The 19218-nt window shown below is 38.0% G+C and overlaps 2 non-coding genes across 2 annotated transcripts; one reads left to right on the top strand and one right to left on the bottom strand.

Moving 5' to 3' along the window:
- The first annotated feature begins 2401 nt into the window (after window positions 1–2401).
- LOC148577993 (small nucleolar RNA R71) lies at window positions 2402–2505 on the top strand. Its single transcript, XR_015903811.1, has one exon. It is a non-coding gene; the product is annotated as a small nucleolar RNA R71 (small nucleolar RNA).
- A 15591-nt stretch (window positions 2506–18096) lies between these two features.
- LOC148577992 (small nucleolar RNA R71) lies at window positions 18097–18204 on the bottom strand. Its single transcript, XR_015903299.1, has one exon. It is a non-coding gene; the product is annotated as a small nucleolar RNA R71 (small nucleolar RNA).
- Between the last annotated feature and the right edge of the window lie 1014 nt (window positions 18205–19218).

Below are 19218 nucleotides of genomic sequence, written 5' to 3'. Positions count from 1 at the left end.
AATCGGGGTTGTTACACTTCTAGCGTTAAATGCCCATTTTGGATACCATTCTAGGCGTTAAATACCCTCCTGGCATTTAACGCCAGGTTCTTCTGCTCCTTTACTGGTGCTAAATGCTCAGCTGGCGTTTAGCACCAAAACACTCCCTGCTCTAGGGTGTTCTGTTCTTCATCCTGAGTCCTCCTGTCCCTGTTCTAAGTACTGTGCATGATCACAAACAAGATTAAACCTAGAAAAACTTATGAAAATCAATGAAAATAAAGCACAAAATATGAAACTCAAACTGAAATAAAACTAAAGGATACCCATGGTTAGGTTGCCTCCCAACAAGCACTTTTTTACCATCACTAGCTTGACGGTCAGCTCCTCTAAAGAGGAGGGTCATAGGGGCTCAGATCTTTACCCCTCACTATGAATCTCTTTCTTGTGCTATCATGGATTAACTCAATGTGCTCAAAAAATAGGATTATGTTCACTGTATAAGGCAGAATCAGACTCTTAGTGATGAACACCTTCATTCCATGTGAGAAGTCTTCAATGGAAATCTTCTTGTTCATCTAACCTCTAGGCAACTTCTTCTTAGGAACTCCCTCCTTGGTGGATGATGCACTCCCAACACCAAACTTAGGTTTAATGTCAGGGAGAATTTATTAGTTCCCACCAAGGGAGACTTGAACAGTGAACTCTACTTTGCATCAGTCAAAGGTCCTAGTATACTTGGGGTAGTGAGCTCACCCTTCATACAAGTGCCTCCTTCATCAGAGTGATGTAAAGGTTTAAAGACCTTGAACACCAAGTAGTCTTCATGCATCCTCAAAACTAATTCCCTTTTGTCAACATCAATCAGACCTCTCCCAGTGGCTAGGAATAGCCTTCCAAGGATCAGAGAATCGTTTGTATCCTCTCCCATGTCAAGGATCACAAAATCTGCAGGAAGAAAAAGTTCTCCAACCTTGACCAAGACATTTTCTATTATTCCATGTGCCTGTTTTAGAGACTTATCTGCCATTTATAGTGCTATCCTTTATGGTTGTGCCTCTTGAATTCCGAGCTTCTTCATGACGAGTAAGGGCATCAAATTGATGCCTGCACCAAGATCACACAGGGCTTTCTCAAAGGTTGTACTCCCAAAGGTGCATGGAATCTGAAAGCTTCCTAGGTCTGGCATCTTCTTTGGCAAGTTACTTTGAATTATGGCACTACATTTCTTAGTCAAAATCACTGTCTCATCTCCCTTTAAAGTCCTCTTCTTGGAAAGTAATTCTTTCATGAACTTGACATAGAGAGGCATTTGCTCCAAAGCCTTAGCAAAAGGAATATTTATTTTTAGCTTTCTAAAAACTTTCAAGAACCTTAAAATTGCTTGTCCTTGGTCTCCTTTTGGAGCCTCTGAGGGTATGGCATCTTAGGCTTATACTCTAGTGCCTTGGGTAACACTGGATACTTTTCAAGATCAACTGAAAAAGGGTTGTCCGGGTGTCTAGAGGGGGCGTGCTCCTCTTTATTCTGCACCTCCTCCAGAGCTTTTTTTTCAACCGGCATCTCAGTAACTTTTGCCTCTACACTTGCCACTTGATCACTTATCAAGGCGATAGCCTTGCACTCCTCTATTGAATTTGGAATTCTGGTACTAGAAAGGGTATTAGTGGTCCTTTGATCAATTTCAGTAACCTTGGTGGCTAATTGATCCATATGAACCTCCAATTTCCTAAGTGAAGCTTTGGTGTTCTGCATGAAACTAAGAGTGCACTTGAAGAGCTCTGCAACAATAGACACCAAGTCAGGAGCATTCTAAGATGGAGACGGTGATTGTTGTGGTTGAGAGGGCTGGGATTGTCAGTTGTTTAAAATATTTTGATTAAAACTGCCCTGAGGATTATTGAAATTCTGTTGCCTCTGAGGTTGTTCTCTCCACCCAAAGTTTGGGTGATTTCTCCACCCCTGATTAAAGATCTTGGAATATGGATCATCATTAGGGTTTCTAGGAGCATTTTCCATAAAATTAACCTGTTCATGAGGAAATTAAGCATAATCATAAGTCTCACCTTGGGTGAAGCCACCACTCATGTTATAAGAAACATCTTGAGGAGCATTTTGAGTATTAACAGCTACCGCTTGCATCCCACTCAAGTGTTGAGTAATAAGACTCATTTGTTTAGACAAAAGCTTGTTCTGAGCAAGAAGAGCATCTACGGCATCCAACTCCATGACTCCTTTCTTCACAGAGGTCATCTTAGAAGAATATAAATATTGGTTGTTAGCAACCATCTCAATCAACTTATTAGCCTCTTTAGGAGTTTTCTTCATATGCAGAGATTCACCTACAGAATTATCTAGAGACATTTGAGCCATCTCTAAGAGTCCATCATAAAACATCTGTAATTGGATCCAGTTTGAGAACATGTCAGGAGGGCACTTCCTTATTATAGACTTGTACCTCTCACAGGCTTCATAGAGGGATTCACCATCTTTTTGCCTGAAGGTTTGGACATCATTCCTCAGCTTAGTCATCCTCTAAGGTGGAAAGAATCTGGTTAGAAACTTGTTGACCACCTTATCCCAAGTGTCCAAGCTCTCCTTGGGTTGAGTGTCAAGCCACTGCTTTGCTCTGTCCCTGACAGCAAATTGGAAGAGAAGTAGCTTGTAGACATCAAGATTTACTCCATTAGTCTTCACAGTGTCACAGATCTGCAGAAAATTAGAAATAAATAGGTTAGGATCTTCCTACGAGAGTCCATGAAACTGGCAATTCTGCTACACCAGTAAAATCAACTGAGGCTTCAGCTCAAAATTGTTTGCTCCAATGAGAGGCACAACAACACTGTTACCATAGAAATTAGGATTAGTAGTGTATGAGTCCACGGTCCTTCTAAGTTGCTCATTCCCATTCGGATTCATAGTGAACTCCTTCCTGTTCTTGCTCACACAAAAACAGAAAATAAGAAAAAGTGAGAATCTCTACTCAGAGTGCGTAAAAGAAATAAAATAAAATGACACAAGCAGTAATTCATAAATTTTGAAAAATATTTAAGAAAAATTAAACTATTAATTCGAAAATTAAACTAAGAGAAACACTAATATTTTTGAAAATTTTAAAAAATAATAAAATTAATTAACATAAGAAATATACCTAAAAAAATTCAAAAAATGAATAGGAAAATAAATTAATTGGATAAAGAAAATCAGCTAGTGTTTTCGAAATTTAAAAAGAGAAAAATAAAAGAAAAGTAGAAGAAAAACAAATAAGGAGACACCAAACTTAATTTCAGAAATTAAAGAAAAACAAATCAAATCTAATCGAAAATTAAAAAAAAAATAAACAAAACTAAAGAAAAATACATAATCTAAGCAATTAGACAACTGGTAGTTGTCAATCACCGTCGGTCTCCGGCAACAGTGTCAAAAACTTGGTGCGAGAATTAGAATACCCACAACTGAACCCGCAAGTGCACCGAGTCGTCCAAGTAATACCTCAGGTAAGTGAGGATCAATCCCACGAGGACTGAGAAACTGAGCAACAATGGTCAACTGATTGGCTTAGTTAGGCAAATGGAAGAGTTGGTTTGGTGGGTTTTAAAACAAATTAAACAGCAAAACAAGAGTAAAGAATGCAAAAAATGGGTCTAGTGTGAAAACGTGAGAGACAATAGTTAAAGTATTGGAGATGTTTACTTTTTCGGATTAAGTTTTCTTACCAACTATTTTAACAATGCAAGATTCATTCCATGGCAAACTGATAAACCACTATTTTATGGTTTATATTGTGTTTAATTGTGTGGTTTTATCATGATCCTTACCCACTTATTCATTAATTTAGCATGCATTTATATTTCCTTCCTGAAATTATTACATGATTGAAAACTGCTTCCTAGAGACTCTTAATTATGCATTTTAATTCTTCTTTATTCCATTCGATGCCGTGATCTGTGTGTTAAGCGTTTCAGGCTTTATAGGGCATGAATGAGTTGGAGATTGGAAAGGAAGCTAGCAAAAATGGAAGGAACACAAGAAATTGAGGAGATAACCAGCGAGAAGTGACGCGGCCACCTGGCTCATGCGACCGCGCGAAAGAAGAGAAATCGCAGTGACGCGGCCGCATGGCTCACGCGACCGCGCGGACTGAAAAAGCACGAGCGACACGGAGGCGTGGACGACGCGAACCCGTGGCAAGGAAAAGCGCGAATGACGCGTTCGCATGGATGACGCGATCGCGTGACATGCGCGATCTGCATAATCTGCAGGATTCGCTGGGGCAATTTTGGACCCTATTTTGACCCAGTTCTCGGCCCAGAACAGCAGACTAGAGCCAGAGAACATGCAGAAACCAAAGACAACATTCATTCTACATAGTTTTTAGTTTATTGATCTAGTTTTACTCCTCCCCTAGTTTTTTTTCTCTGGAGACATTGATAGTTCTTAGGATTTTAGTTTCTCTAGCTTTTTGCACTGGGATATTGAGAAGAGTTATTACCTCATCAAGACTTCGTCATTCTAGTTCATTTTCTTTACTTGGCTTACTCTTCCATGTTCTTTGCTTTGTTTAATTTTACCATTGGAATATTTTTAGGATTATTTAATACAAGGATCACTTTTATTTTTAATTGACTATTTTTTATTTTTATTTACAATGTCTTTCTTTAATTTCTTCTCATATGCTATGAATTTTACCTTTACAATGAGTGAGTAGTTCCCTAACTTGATGGGAAGTTGATTGAAAGGAACCCTTGAGTTGGAAGGTTCAAGAGAAAGATTGTAATTGGGTTATTGTTGGCTTGCTCTCTAATTCCTGACACCAATCCTCCCCAGAGTGGATTGGGACTTGTGGATAGAACAGCATTCCAACTTGTTTTACCTTCCCTTACTTAGTAAAGGATAACTAAGCGAAATAACTCTCAACTGTCAATTAATCTTAAGAGTGTTCCATCAAGAATAGGGCTTCCATGTAATCAACTCCCAGTCAAGGCTTTTATTTACATTATTCAATTTCATCATTTTAAATTCCTGTTTACTCAACTCAAACCTTTTCGAAAATATCTGATTAATAAAATAGCACTCTTTCCTGCAACTCGTTGGAAGACGACCTGGGATTCATACTCCCAAGATTTTAAATTTTAATTTTCTGTGACACCTTTCTAAATTGAGCGGTGGATTTCTGGTGAGTTAAGAACTATACTTGCAATGCTATATTCTAATAATTTTTAATTCACCAATTTCTGCCCGCATCAATTTTTGGCGCCGTTGCCGGGAAGTTGCAATAGAGTGCTAAAGTTATTAATTAGAATTTATTTATTTGAATTTTATTTTATTTTGCTACTATGAGCTGCATATTTTACCACATCACTAGCCTTAAGTGGAAAACAAATTAATTATCCCAATTGAATCTTTGATTAGCTTAAGATAGAGATTGTGTATTAAATAAGTGTGGGAAAATTGTGGGAACATGGGTTGATAAGGGAATGTATCATGTTTTTAATTTATTTGAATATGGGAAATTTGGGAACCTACTCATGAAAAACCAAAATAGAAAAATAATGAAAAATCCATGTGCATTGATAAGTTATGTTTGCTTTTATGATTTAAAAAAAAAAGAAAAGAAAGAAAAAAAAATGAGAAAAAAAAATATATATATATAATATAAATAAATAAATAAGGGGACAAAATTACCCCAATGTTGAGTTAATGAAAAAATCAATGCACATGTGATAAATTAAAAAGAAAAAGTTGATACATGAGTATGTAATGCAAAAGTGAAGACTATGGGTAGCTAGGCATGATTCTAGAGTTATATAGAGTATATGTATGTTATGTGAAAGCTTAGGTTAATTAAAGATTCAATTTATAAAGCTCACTTAGCCATATACGTATACCCTTACCCTTACCTTAGCCCTATTACAACCTTGAAAAGACCTCATGATGTTTGCATTGGTATATTATTTATTGTTGATTGGTTAGGTGAAGAACAAATTTTAGAAAGCATGACTGGAGAAGAGTAGAGTGATTGACCCTAGACACTTGAGAGTTAGAGTGATATACACTACCAGTAAGGGTTCAGTGCTCAATTCTATGTTCCCTGCTTTCATGAGCTATCTTCTTACAAGTTTACTTGTCTTTTATTGTCTAATTTGAATTAGTGGAAATTGGTTTGTATTTGTCTTGGAGAACTTATTTACTTTTGACCAAGTAGGTAGAAACATTCTCCATATAGTTGCATTCATACAGATAGGTTGCATTTCATGCATTCTACCATTCCTCTTCATCTTTATAGCTTCTCTTGAGCTTAGCATGAGGATATGCTAATGTTTAAGTGTGGGGAGGTTGATAAACCACTATTTTATGGTTTATCTTGTGCTCAATTGAGTGGATTTTATCAACTCTTTACCCACTTATTCATGCTATTTGCATGGTTTTACATTTGCCTTCCTAATTATGTGCTTTGATTGAAAATATGCTTCTTTGGCCTTAAATTCCCTATGATTAATCCTCTCTTATTACCATTAGATGCATTGATATGTGTGTTAAGTGATTTCGGAGATTACAGGGTAGGAATGGCTCAGAGGATGGAAAGGAAGCATGCAAAAGTGGAAGGAATACAAGAAGTTGAAGGAACTACAAAGTTGTCCAACCTGACCTCTTCGCACTCAAACGGCTATAACTTTAGCTATAAGGGTCCAAACGACGCGGTTTCAGTTGTGTTGGAAAGCTAACGTCCGGGGCTTCGATTTGATATATAATATGCCATAGTTACCCTGACGCTAGGTGATGCGACCGCATGCTCCATGCGGACGCGTCGCAGTGACGGAAATTCAGCATGTTTGAATTCGCAACCAGTGAATTCTGGGCTGTTTCTAACCCAGTTCTTGGCCCAGAAAATACAGCTTAGAGGCTATAAAGTAGAGGGATTGTATCCATTCATAAAAAAAGCTTTCACATTCACAATTTTAGGAGTAGATGTAGTTTTTAGAGAGAGAGGTTCTCTCCTCTCTCTTAGGATTAGGATTTAGGATTTCTCTTAGTTTTAGGAGCGACTCTCAATCACAGGTTCTTTATTTTTATTTATTTTCCCAATTTAATTTATGAACTTTTCCATGTTATGATTTGAATATTTTATTTAATATAATTTGAGGTATTTCAGACTTATGATTGCTCTCTTTAATTTATTAATGCTCTGTGTTTATCCAAGTTATTTTCATTCAAGTAGACTTTCTTCCCTTTTGGCTTTGGTTGAATCATTGGAAACACTTGAGTTATCAAACTCATTGTTGATTGAAAATTGGAATTCTTCAAGAATTAATTCGAGTTCCAATAACTCTAGCCTTTCCCAAGGAAAGACTAGGACCTGAGGAATAAAAATTAATTCATCCACTTAACTTACCTTCATAGTTAGAGGTCAACAAAGTGGGAGAAAAATCCAATTCTCATTACAATTGATAAGGATAACTAGGATAGGACTTCCTGTTTTCATACCTTGCCAAGAGTTTATTTTATAGTTATTTATTTATTTTATTCTTCTTATGCAACATACTGCTCCCTAATTTCTAAAACCCCTAATTTACAAACTCATAACCAATAATAAGAACATACCTCCCTGCAATTCCTTGAGAAGACGACCCGAGGTTTAAATACTCGGTTATCAATTTTAAAAAAGGGTTTGTTACTTGTGACAACCAAAACATTTGTATGAAAGGACTTTTGAAGGTTTAGAAACTATACTTGCAATGAGGATTTATCCGCAAATTTCTAGACCACACAAAAGTTCCTCTCATTAAAATGGCGCCGTTGCCGGGGAGTTGCAATAGAGTGCTAAAGTTATTAATTAGAATTTATTTATTTGCATTTTATTTTATTTTGCTACTATGAGCTGCATGTTTCTTTCGTTAGATGACGCGTTCACTTCCTGATCCACGCTTGCCCCTATTCGATCCTGAGATTGAAAGAACCATCTCACGAATAAGGCGATCTCGGCGTCGGTTAGTCCTCTCTAAGGGCGGATTTGAAACGCCATCTGAGGAAGAAACCAGCCCCCGTTCTACTGATTCGGTTGATTTACGTACAGGTAACATGGCGGTAGCCAGAAGAGTTACCATCCAGGAGGAAGGAGCCCCTGATTTTATAATGCAACCGTTTCAAGCGCATCACCCAATGGTGGCTACAGATTTCGAAATAAAGACCGCACTGCTCAATTTGATGCCCAAGTTTCATGGCTTACCTACTCAAGAGCCTATCAAGCACCTGAGATATTTCCAGGCAGCCTGTTCTACTATAAGGCGAGATGGTACAGATGAAACTTCAATTCTACTGAAAGCTTTCCCATTTTCTCTTAAGGAAAAAGCAAGAGAGTGGTACTACACTCAACCCCTAGCAAATGTATCCAACTGGGATACGCTCAGAAAAGAGTTTTTGGAGAAGTTCTTTCCATCTGAAGTTACTGATAAACTGAGGAAAGACATTTTCATGATTGTTCAAGATGACAACGAGACTCTCTTTGAATACTGGGAGCGCTTCAATAGTCTTCTGGAAGCATGCCCCCACCACATGATCGACAAGATAGTGTTACTCAGCTACATCACACAGGGTATGAGGCCCCAAGATAAGACCATATTGGAAAGTGCTAGCAATGGGTCTATGAAAAAGTACAAGACCACTAATGAGGCATGGCAATTAATCAGCGACCTAGCTGAATCTACTAGGAACCACAGACAAAAGCAAGGCCGTTCAAAAGCTGTTACAAAAGTATCCTCTAGCAGAGAGACTGCTGCTCTGACTCAGAGTATCTGTGAAATGACCAACTTGCTGAAGCAAATACAATTGAATCAACAACAAGTTCAGCAAGCTCAACCTCCTTCACCACAGCAAAACCAACAGTTAGTCCCACAAAGAGTTTGCGGAATTTGTGCTGATTATGGCCATTATACTTATGAATGCCCGCAGCTCCAACAGGAAGGCAACATGGTGGCATCCACTCATAATTTCTATGACCGCCCCAACCAAGGGTACAATCAAGGTGGAAATCATAACCATGGATAGCAGGACAATTCTAACCAGAATTGGAGGGACAACAATAACAGAGGAGGCAAAGATAATCAGGAAAATCAGAGGTGGAATAATAACAACAACAGGCAGCAAAACTAACCTTACAGAGCACCTCACCTGAGGCAATCCCAAGGACCACAGAATACCCAACAGCAGACCTCTCAATTCACTCATCCTTCTTCATCTTCTAATGAAGAGTTACTAAAATTTTTTGAGCGAAGTCAACAGACCATGGAAAATAACATTAATGCCAGTCTGAATGGTCTGACCGCTACTTTGCAAGCTCTTGTCTCACAGATTGGATCAATGCAAAATTCCAGTAACCAACCTTCGAGCTCCACTGGAATCCCCTCTCAACCATTACCAAATCCAAAGGGAGGCATTAATGCCATCACCCTGAGGTCCGGAACCACACTGCAGGAGAGGAATCAGGAGGAGCCAAGCCCACCAGAACACGCCTCAGCTGAAGAGGTCGTAGAAATAGAAGATGTTGAAGAGGAAGAGGACATACAGAACATAACTGAAAAAGAAGAAGCCCAACCACAGGAGGAAGCACCAAGAGGCACAGACACTACAGAAAACACCACTCCCATTCCATTTCCACAACTTGCAAGGAAGCCCAGGAAGCAGCTGGATCCCGATCCCAAAATGGTAGGAATATTCAAAAAGGTTGAGGTAACCGTTCCTTTTTTTTATGTTATTCAACAAGTACCTAAATATGCAAAGTTTCTAAAAGATTTATGTATACATAAGGACAAAATTAATGAATTAGAAACTATTCCTTTAGGTAGTTCCATATCTGCTTTAATGGGAGGATTACCTGAGAAGTGTAGTGACCCAGGTCCTTGTATAGTTAGTTGTACTATTAGTGCTATAGTAATTTATGATTGCATGTGTGATTTAGGAGCCTGTGTTAGTATAATGTCTTTGTCTATATATGATATTTTGAGGCTCCCTCCCTTAAAAAGGTCGGCAACTCGTTTTGTGTTAGCAGATAAAAGCATTATTATAGTGGCTGGAGTTGCTGAAGATGTTTTAGTGAACATTAAAGGGCTTACATTTCCCACTGATTTTTATATCTTGGAGATGCCCCATAATGACTCAGATAAGCCATCATCAATCCTACTTGGAAGACCATTTCTGAAGACATCAAAATTCAAATTGGATGTTTTTTCAAGAACATACTCTTTTGAAATAGATGGCCGGATAGTAATCTTCAATCTGAATGGAGTCATAAACAACCCTCCAAAAGATTATTCTATCTTCCAGTGTGATGTCATAGATGAAACTGTAGCTGCAGTTCACAAGGAAGAATTAGAAGAGAGGCACACTGGACAAGGTCCAAGTGTGGGGATCCTCTTGATTGACAATGAGGGCACTTCGACATTTTCACAAGTTCCAGACAATCCAGAGCCTGCCCATGATCAGAAGTTGGAATTAAAACCTCTTCCTCCACACCTCAAATATGCTTATCTTGAAGATGAGCAAAAGTTTCCAGTTATCATTGCAAGGGAACTCACTTCTCAACAGGAAGAGCAGTTACTTGATGTACTGAGGAGGCACAAGAAGGCAATTGGGTGGAGTTTGGCAGACATAGTAGGTATCAACCCTCAAGTATGTGAATACAGAATATTTTTAGAAGAGGGCACAAAACCTGTCCGTCAACCCCAAAGAATATTGAATCCCACTATCTTAGAAGTTGTCAAAAAGGAAGTGACCAAACTATTGGAAGCAGGTATCATCTATCCCATTTCAGACAGTGAATGGGTTAGCCCAGTACAAGTGGTGCCCAAGAAGTCTGGAGTCACTACAGTGAAGAATGAGCATGGAGAGCTCATAGCAACTAGAGTTCAGAATGCTTGGAGAGTCTGCATTCATTACAGGCATCTCAACCAAGCCACCCGTAAGGATCACTACCCACTTCCATTTATTGATCAAATGCTGGATCACCTGTCAGGTAAATCACATTATTGCTTTTTAGATGGTTACACAGGTTATTTCCAGATTCATATAGCTCCTGAGGATCAGGAAAAGACCACTTTTACATGTCCTTTTGGGACTTATGCTTACAAGAGAATGCCCTTTGGCTTGTGCAATGCACCAGCTACTTTCCAAAGGTGTATGATGAGTCTTTTCTCTGATCTTATTGAGAACTGTATGGAGGTTTTTATGGATGATTTTAGCGTTTATGGTGATTCTTTTAGCCTTTGCTTAGATGGATTATCTAGAGTATTAAACAGATGTGTTAATACAAACCTTGTATTGAATTTTGAAAAATGTCATTTTATGGTAAAACAAGGGATTGTATTAGGACATGTAGTATCTAATAATGGTATTTCTGTAGACCCAGCAAAGGTGAATGTTATTTCTAGTTTACCTTACCCCTCTTCTGTGAGGGAAGTCCGTTCGTTCCTTGGCCATGCAGGTTTTTACAGGAGATTTATTAAGGACTTTAGTAAGGTAGCACTTTCCTTATCCAGATTACTACAGAAGGATATTGAGTTCGAGTTCAGTGACGATAGCAAGCAAGCGTTTGATAAGCTGAAGGCCGCCCTGACTCAAGCTCCAATTGTGAGAGGACCAGACTGGAGCCAGTGATACTATTTTATGGTTTATCTTGTGCTCAATTGAGTGGTTTTCATCAACTCTTTACCCACTTATTCATACTATTTGCATGGTTTTACATTTGCCTTCCTAATTATGTGCTTTGATTGAAAACATGTTTCTTTGGACTTATATTTGCTAATATTAATCCTCTCTTATTACCATTAGATGCCCTGATATGTGTGTTAAGTGTTTTTAGAGATTATAGGGCAGGAATGGCTCAGAGGATGGAAAGGAAGCATGCAAAAGTGGAAGGAATACAATAAGTTGGAGAAATTGCTAAGCTGTCCAGCCTGACCTCTTCGCAGTCAAACGGCTATAACTTTAGCTACAGAGGTCCAAATGACGCGGTTCCAGTTGTGTTGGAAAGCTAACGTTCGGAGCTTCGATTTGATATATAAATTACCATAGTTGCCCTGACGCCAGGCGACGCGAACGCGTGGGTCACGCGGATGCGTGACCTGGCCAACACCCAATCCGCGCAGCTGCGTCACCTTTCCGCGACCTGAACGTAATAGAAATCGCAGGGGGCGATTTCTGGGCTGCTTTTGACCCAGCTTTCAGCCCAGAACACACAGATTAGAGGTTATAAAATGGGGGAATGCATCCATTCATGAGGAGGCTTTCATATTCACAATTTTAGGAGTAGATGTAGTTTTTAGAGAGAGAGGTTCTCTTCTCTCTCTTAGGATTAGGATTTAGGACTTCTCTTAGTTTTAGGAGTGACTCTCAATCCAGGTTCAATGTTCTTTTTATTTTTTTTCTCACTTTTGTTTATGACTCTTTATGATTGATTTTCTATTTTAATATATTTTGAGGTATTTCAGAATTATGATTGCTCTCTTTAATTTATGTTAATGTTGCTTCCCATCTGAAGGCATTTTTATTCCGGTAAATTTACTTTTTCCCTTTTTGTCTTGGTTAAGAAAGCAGTAACTCAGGAGTTACCTTATCTCAACATAATTGATAACTGTTATCTTTGCTAATTGAACTGAACTTCAAATAATCCCAACCTTTTCTTAGGAAATAAATAGGATTCGAAGATCAAACTAATTAGTCCCTTGACTTTCCTTTGCTTTAGTAAAGGTCAACTAAGTGGAATTAAGATTCAACTTTCATTATTATTGATAAGGATAACTAAGTCTGGACTTCTAATTTCTTATACCTTGCCAAGAGATTTTATTATTATTACTTTATTTTACTTGTCATTTAAATATACCTGTGCCCATTTCCCAAACTCAACATTCCCCAGAAAACTCATAACCAATAATAAGAACATACCTCCCTGCAATTCCTTGAGAAGACGACCCGAGGTTTGAATACTTGGTTATCAATTTCAAAGGGGTTTGTTACTTGTGACAACCAAAACATTTGTACGAAGGGATTTTTGTTGGTTTAGAGACTATATCTACAACGCAACTGTTTTTATGAAATTCTTTACTGGCAAAAATCCTAACGTCAACCAGCCGTTTGAAATCATGTGTGATGCTTCCAACCATGCAGTAGGAGCAGCGCTGGCTCAGCGCGAAGGTAAGGATCCTTTTGTTATTGCTTGTGCGTCTAAGACTTTAGACGCTGCCCAGTCCAATTATACTACTACTGAGAAAGAGCTTCTTGCTATTGTTTTTGCTCTGGATAAATTCTGAGCTTATTTACTTGGTACTAGAGTAGTAGTGTATTCGGACCATGCAGCTTTAAAATATCTATTATCTAAAAAGGAGTCCAAACCGAGGCTTATACGTTGGATACTGTTATTACAAGAATTTGATTTAGAAATAAAGGATAGGAGTGGTAACCAGAATTTAGTGGCAGACCACTTGAGTCGCCTTGAGCACATTAAGGATGATTCTACTCATATAGATGATAATTTTTCATTTGATAACCTGCAAGCAGTATCTGAAGTATCCCCTTGGTATGCACCTGTAGCTAATTATCTAGTTAGCCACACATTTCCTCCAAACTTTTCTAAGCATCAAAGAGACAAGCTGAAAAGCGAGTCTAAATATTATATATGGGATGACCCATATTTATGGAGATGTGGCGCTGATCAGGTAATTAGACGGTGTGTTCCTCAATCAGAATTCCAGTCCATCTTAGAGGCCTGTCACTCATCTAAGAGTGGAGGACATTTTGGCCCTCAAAGAACTGCTAGAAAAATCTTGGACTGTGGATTCTGGTGGCTGATGAGCGGATAATTTATACGCTTTTTGACATTGTTTTTAGGATGTTTTTAGTAGAATCTAGTTACTTTTAGGGATGTTTTCATTAGTTTTTATGTTAAATTCACATTTCTGAACTTTACTATGAGTTTGTGTGTTTTTCTATGATTTCAGGTATTTTCTGGATGAAATTGAGGGACTTGAGCAGAAATCAGATTCAGAGGTTGAAGAAGGACTGCTGATACTGTTGGATTCTGACCTCCCTGCACTCAAAATGGATTTTCTGGAGCTACAAAACTCGAAATGGCACGCTTCCAATTGCGTTGGAAAGTAGACATCCAAGGCTTTCCAGAAATATATAATAGTCCATACTTTGGCCAAGAATAGATGACGTAAACTGGCGTTCAACGCCAGCTCTCTACCCAAATCTGGCGTCTAGCGCCAGAAAATGAGCCAAAACCAGAGTTGAACGCCCAAACTGGCACAAAAACTGGCGTTCAACTCCAAGAAGGACCTCTACACGTGCAACACTCAAGCCCAGCCCAAGCACACACCAAGTGGGCCCCGGAAGTGGATTTATGCATCAATTACTTACTCATGTAAACCCTAGTAGCTAGTTTATTATAAATAGGACCTCTTACTATTGTATTAGGTATCTTTGGTCTCAGTTTTAATCCATTGTTCATCTTAGGAGACTATTGATCACGTTTTAGGGGGCTGGCCATCTCGGCCATGCCTGGACCTTCACTTATGTATTTTCATACGGTAGAGTTTCTACACTCCATAGATTAAGGTGTGGAGCTCTGCTGTTCCTCAAAGATTAATGCAAAGTACTTCTGTTTTCTATTCAATTCATCTTATTTCACTTCTAAGATATCCATTCGCACCCAAGAACGTGATGAAGGTGATGATTATGTGTGACGCTCATCATCCTTCTCCTTTATGAACGCGTGCCTGACAAACACTTCTGTTCTACATGAAATAAGCTAGAATGAATATCTCTTAGATCTCCTAACCAGAATCTTCGTGGCGTAAGCTAGAATGATGGTGGCATTCAAGAGAATCCGGAAGGTCTAAACCTTGTCTGTGGTATTCTGCGTAGGATTCAATGATTGAATGACTGTGACGAGCTCCAAACTCACGATTGCAGGGCGTTAGTGACAGACGCAAAAGGATAGTAAATCCTATTCTAGCATGATCGAGAACTGACAGATGAATAGCCGTGCCATGACAGGGCGCGTGAGCATATTATTCACTGAGAGGATAAGATGAAGCCATTGACAAGGGTGATGCCTCCAGACGATTAGCCGTGCCGTGACAGGGCATTGGATCATTTTCTCGAGAGATGACCGAAAATAGCCATTGACAGTGGTGATGTATCACATAAAGCCAGCCATGGAAAGGAGTAAGACTGATTGGATGAAGACAGCAGGAAAGCAGTGGTTCAGAGGAACAAAAAGCATCTCCATTAGCTTATCTGAAATTCCTACCCATGATTTACATAAGTACCTCTATCCCTATTCTATTATTTATTATTCGAAAACTCCATTATCACTTTATATCCGCCTGACTGAGATTTACAAGGTGACCATAGCTTGCTTCATACCAACAATCTCCGTGGGATTCGACCCTTACTCACGTAAGGTATTACTTGGACGACCCAGTGCACTTGCTGGTCAGTTGTATCGAAGTTGTGACAAATTATGAATGTGTAATCACGATTACGCGTACCAAGTTGCTCACGTGCCAGGAATAGTCTGAGCCTGGACATCACAATTTCGTGCACCAAGTTTTTGGCGCCGTTGCCGGGGACTTAATTGTTCCTGTTTGGCGCCAAGAATCGTCTGAGATCCCAATCCTGGCAACAACACCAAGTTTTTGGCGCCGTTGCCGGGGATTGTTCGAGTTTGGACAACTGACGGTTCATCTTGTTGCTCAGATTAGGTGATTTTCTTTTTATTTTATTTTCAAAAATATTTCAAAAAATTTTCTCATCTGTTTTCGGAAAAAAAAATATTTTCAAAAAGTTTATTCAAAATTTTTAAGAATGAATTCTAGTGTTTCATGAAGCATGTGAAGCCTGGCTGGCTGTAAAGCCATGTCTAAATTTATTTGGACTGAGGCTTGCAATTTGTTATCAAGAGCAATATACTCTGGTGTTAAATGCTGAAGCTTGGCTGGCCATTGGCCATGTCTAGTGTTTTGGACCGGAGCTTTCATTGAAAGCTTGGCTGGCTAGTGAGCCATGTCTGATTCCTGGACTGAAGCTTTAGACTAAGAATGCAAGATTCCTGGAATTCATATTAAAAATTTTGGAATCCTTATTTTTTCTTTTTCATATAATTTTCGAAAAAAAAATCCAAAAAAAATTAGAAAATTCATAAAAATCAAAAAAATATTTTTCTGTTTCTTGTTTGAGTCTTGAGTCATGCTATAAGTTTGGTGTCAATTGCATGTGCATCTTGCATTTTTCAAAAATTTTCATGCATTCATAGTGTTCTTCATGATCTTCAAGTTGTTCTTGGTAAGTCTTCTTGTTTGATCTTGATGATTTTTTGTTTTGTGTCTTTTATTGTTTTTCATATGCATTCTTGAATTCTTAGTGTCTAAGCATTAAAGAATTCTAAGTTTGGTGTCTTGCATGTTTTCTTTGCATTAAAAGTTTTTCAAAATTGTGTCTATGATGTTCATCTTGACATTCATAGTGTTCTTGGTGTTCATCTTGACATTCATAGCATTCTTGTATGCATCACATGTTTTGATCTAAAAATTTCATGCATTGCATCTTTTTAGTGTTTTTCTCTCTCATCATAAAAATTCAAAAATCAAAAAAATATCTTTCCCTTTTTCTCTCATCAAATTCGAAAATTTGAGTTGACTTTTTCAAAAATTTTTAAAATCAAATTGTTTCTCATGAGTCAAATCAAATTTTCAATTTGAAAATCTTATCTTTTTCAAAATCTTTTTCAAAAATCAAATCTTTTTCAAAATTCTTAGTTAATTTCGAAAATTCCAAAAATATTTTTCAAAAATCTTTTTCTTATTTTTATATCAAATTTTCAAAAATAACATAATCAATTAATGTTTTGATTCAAAAATTTGAAGTTTGTTACTTGCTTGTTAAGAAAGATTCAAACTTTAAGTTCTAGAATCATATCTTGTGATTTCTTATGAATCAAGTCATTAATTGAGATTTTAAAAATCAAATCTTTTTCAAAACTAACTTCTAAAATATCTTCTTATCTTATCTTTTTCAAAAATATCTTTTCAAAATATCTTTTCTAACTTCTTATCCTTTCAAAATTTGTTTCAACTAACTAACTAACTTTTTGTTTGTCTCTTATCTTTTTCAAAACCACCTAACTAACTCTCTCTCTCTCATTTTCGAAAATATCTCCCTCTTTTTCTAAATTTCTTTTTAATTAAACTAATTACTTTATTTTTTATTTGAATTTTCGAAAAAAATTACTAACCCTTTTCAAAAAAAAAATTCGAAAATTACTAACATTTTTCAAAAACCATTTTCGAAAATTACTAACTCTTTTTCAAAAATATTTTTCGAAAATTATCCCTCCCCCATCTTATTCTATTTATTCATTCATATCCTAACATCTCATCTCACATCTCTGCCATCCTCACAGTTGTGTTTCTTCCATTATATTACATTCTTTGTCTCCCCCTCTTCTTCTACTCACACAGGGATCCCTATTCTGTGGTATAAAGGATCTCTATTATTATTATTATTTTTCTGTGCCTTCTTCTTTGTCATATGAGCAGGAGAAAGGATAAGAACATTCTTGTGGAAGCAGATCCAGAACCTGAAAGGACTCTGAAGAAAAAATTAAGAGAAGCTAAAATACAACAATCCAGAGATAACATTTCAGAAATTTTCGAACAGGAAGAGGAGATGGCAGCCGAAAATAATAATAATGTAAGGAAGATGCTTTGTGACTTTACTGCACCTAATTCCAATTTACATGGAAGAAGCATCTCCATTCCTGCCATTGGAGCAAACAACTTTGAGCTGAAACCTCAATTAGTTTCTCTGATGCAGCAGAACTGCAAGTTTTATGGACTTCCATCTGAAGATCCTTTTCAGTTCTTAACTGAATTCTTGCAGATATGTGATACTGTTAAGACTAATGGAGTAGATTCTGAAGTCTACAGGCTCATGCTTTTCCCTTTTGCTGTAAGAGACAGAGCTAGATTATGGTTGGATTCTCAACCCAAAGACAGCCTGAACTCTTGGGATAAGCTGGTCACGGCTTTCTTAGCCAAGTACTTTCCTCCTCAAAAGATGAGCAAGCTTAGAGCTGATGTTCAAACCTTCAGACAGAAAGAAGGTGAATCCCTCTATGAAGCTTGGGAAAGATACAAACAGTTGACCAAAAAGTGTCCTTCTGACATGCTTTCAGAATGGACCATCCTGGATATATTCTATGATGGTTTATCTGAGCTATCAAAAATTTCACTGGACACTTCTGCAGGTGGATCCATTCACCTAAAGAAAACGCCTGCAGAAGCTCAAGAACTCATTGACATGGTTGCTAATAACCAGTTCATGTACACTTCTGAAAGGAATCCTGTGAGTAATGGGACGCCTATGAAGAAGGGGGTTCTTGAAGTTGATACTCTGAATGCCATATTGGCTCAGAATAAAATATTGACTCAGCAAGTCAATATGATCTCTCAGAGTTTGCATGGAATGCAAGCTGCATCCAACAGTACTCAAGAGGCTTCTCATGAAGAAGAAGCATATGATCCTGAGAACCCTGCAATAGCAGAGGTGAATTACTTAGGTGAACCTTACGGAAACACCTATAACTCATCATGGAGAAATCATCCAAATTTCTCATGGAAGGATCAAAAGCCTCAACAAGGCTTTAATAATGGTGGAAGAAACAGGTTTAACAATAATAAACCTTTTCCATCATCCACTCAGCAACAGACAGAGAACTCTGAACAAAATGCTTCTAATTTAGCAAACTTAGTCTCTGATCTGTCTAAGGCCACTGTAAGTTTCATGAATGAAACAAGATCTTCCATTAGAAATCTGGAAGCACAAGTGGGCCAGCTGAGTAAAAGGATCACTGAAATCCCTCCCAGTACTCTCCCAAGCAATACAGAAGAGAATCCAAAAGGAGAGTGCAAGGCCATTGACATAAGCAAAATGGCCGAACCCAATGAGGGAGAGGAGGACGTGAATCCCAAGGAGGAAGACCTCCTGGGACGTCCAGTGACCAATAAGGAGCTTCCCTCTGAGGAACCAAAGGAATCTGAGGCTCATCTAGAGACCATAGAGATTCCATTGAACCTCCTTATGCCCTTCATGAGCTCTGATGAGTATTCCTCTTCTGAAGAGAATGAGGATGTTACTGAAGAGCAAACTGCCATATTTCTTGGTGCAATCATGAAGCTGAATGCC

This window comes from Arachis ipaensis, chromosome B1 (assembly GCF_059453495.1).
Source record: "Arachis ipaensis isolate K30076 ecotype BB chromosome B1, ASM5945349v1, whole genome shotgun sequence".
Classification (NCBI taxonomy): domain Eukaryota; kingdom Viridiplantae; phylum Streptophyta; class Magnoliopsida; order Fabales; family Fabaceae; genus Arachis; species Arachis ipaensis.
The sequence above is the reverse complement of the archived record's forward strand: the minus strand, read 5'-3'. Positions and strand labels throughout refer to the sequence as shown.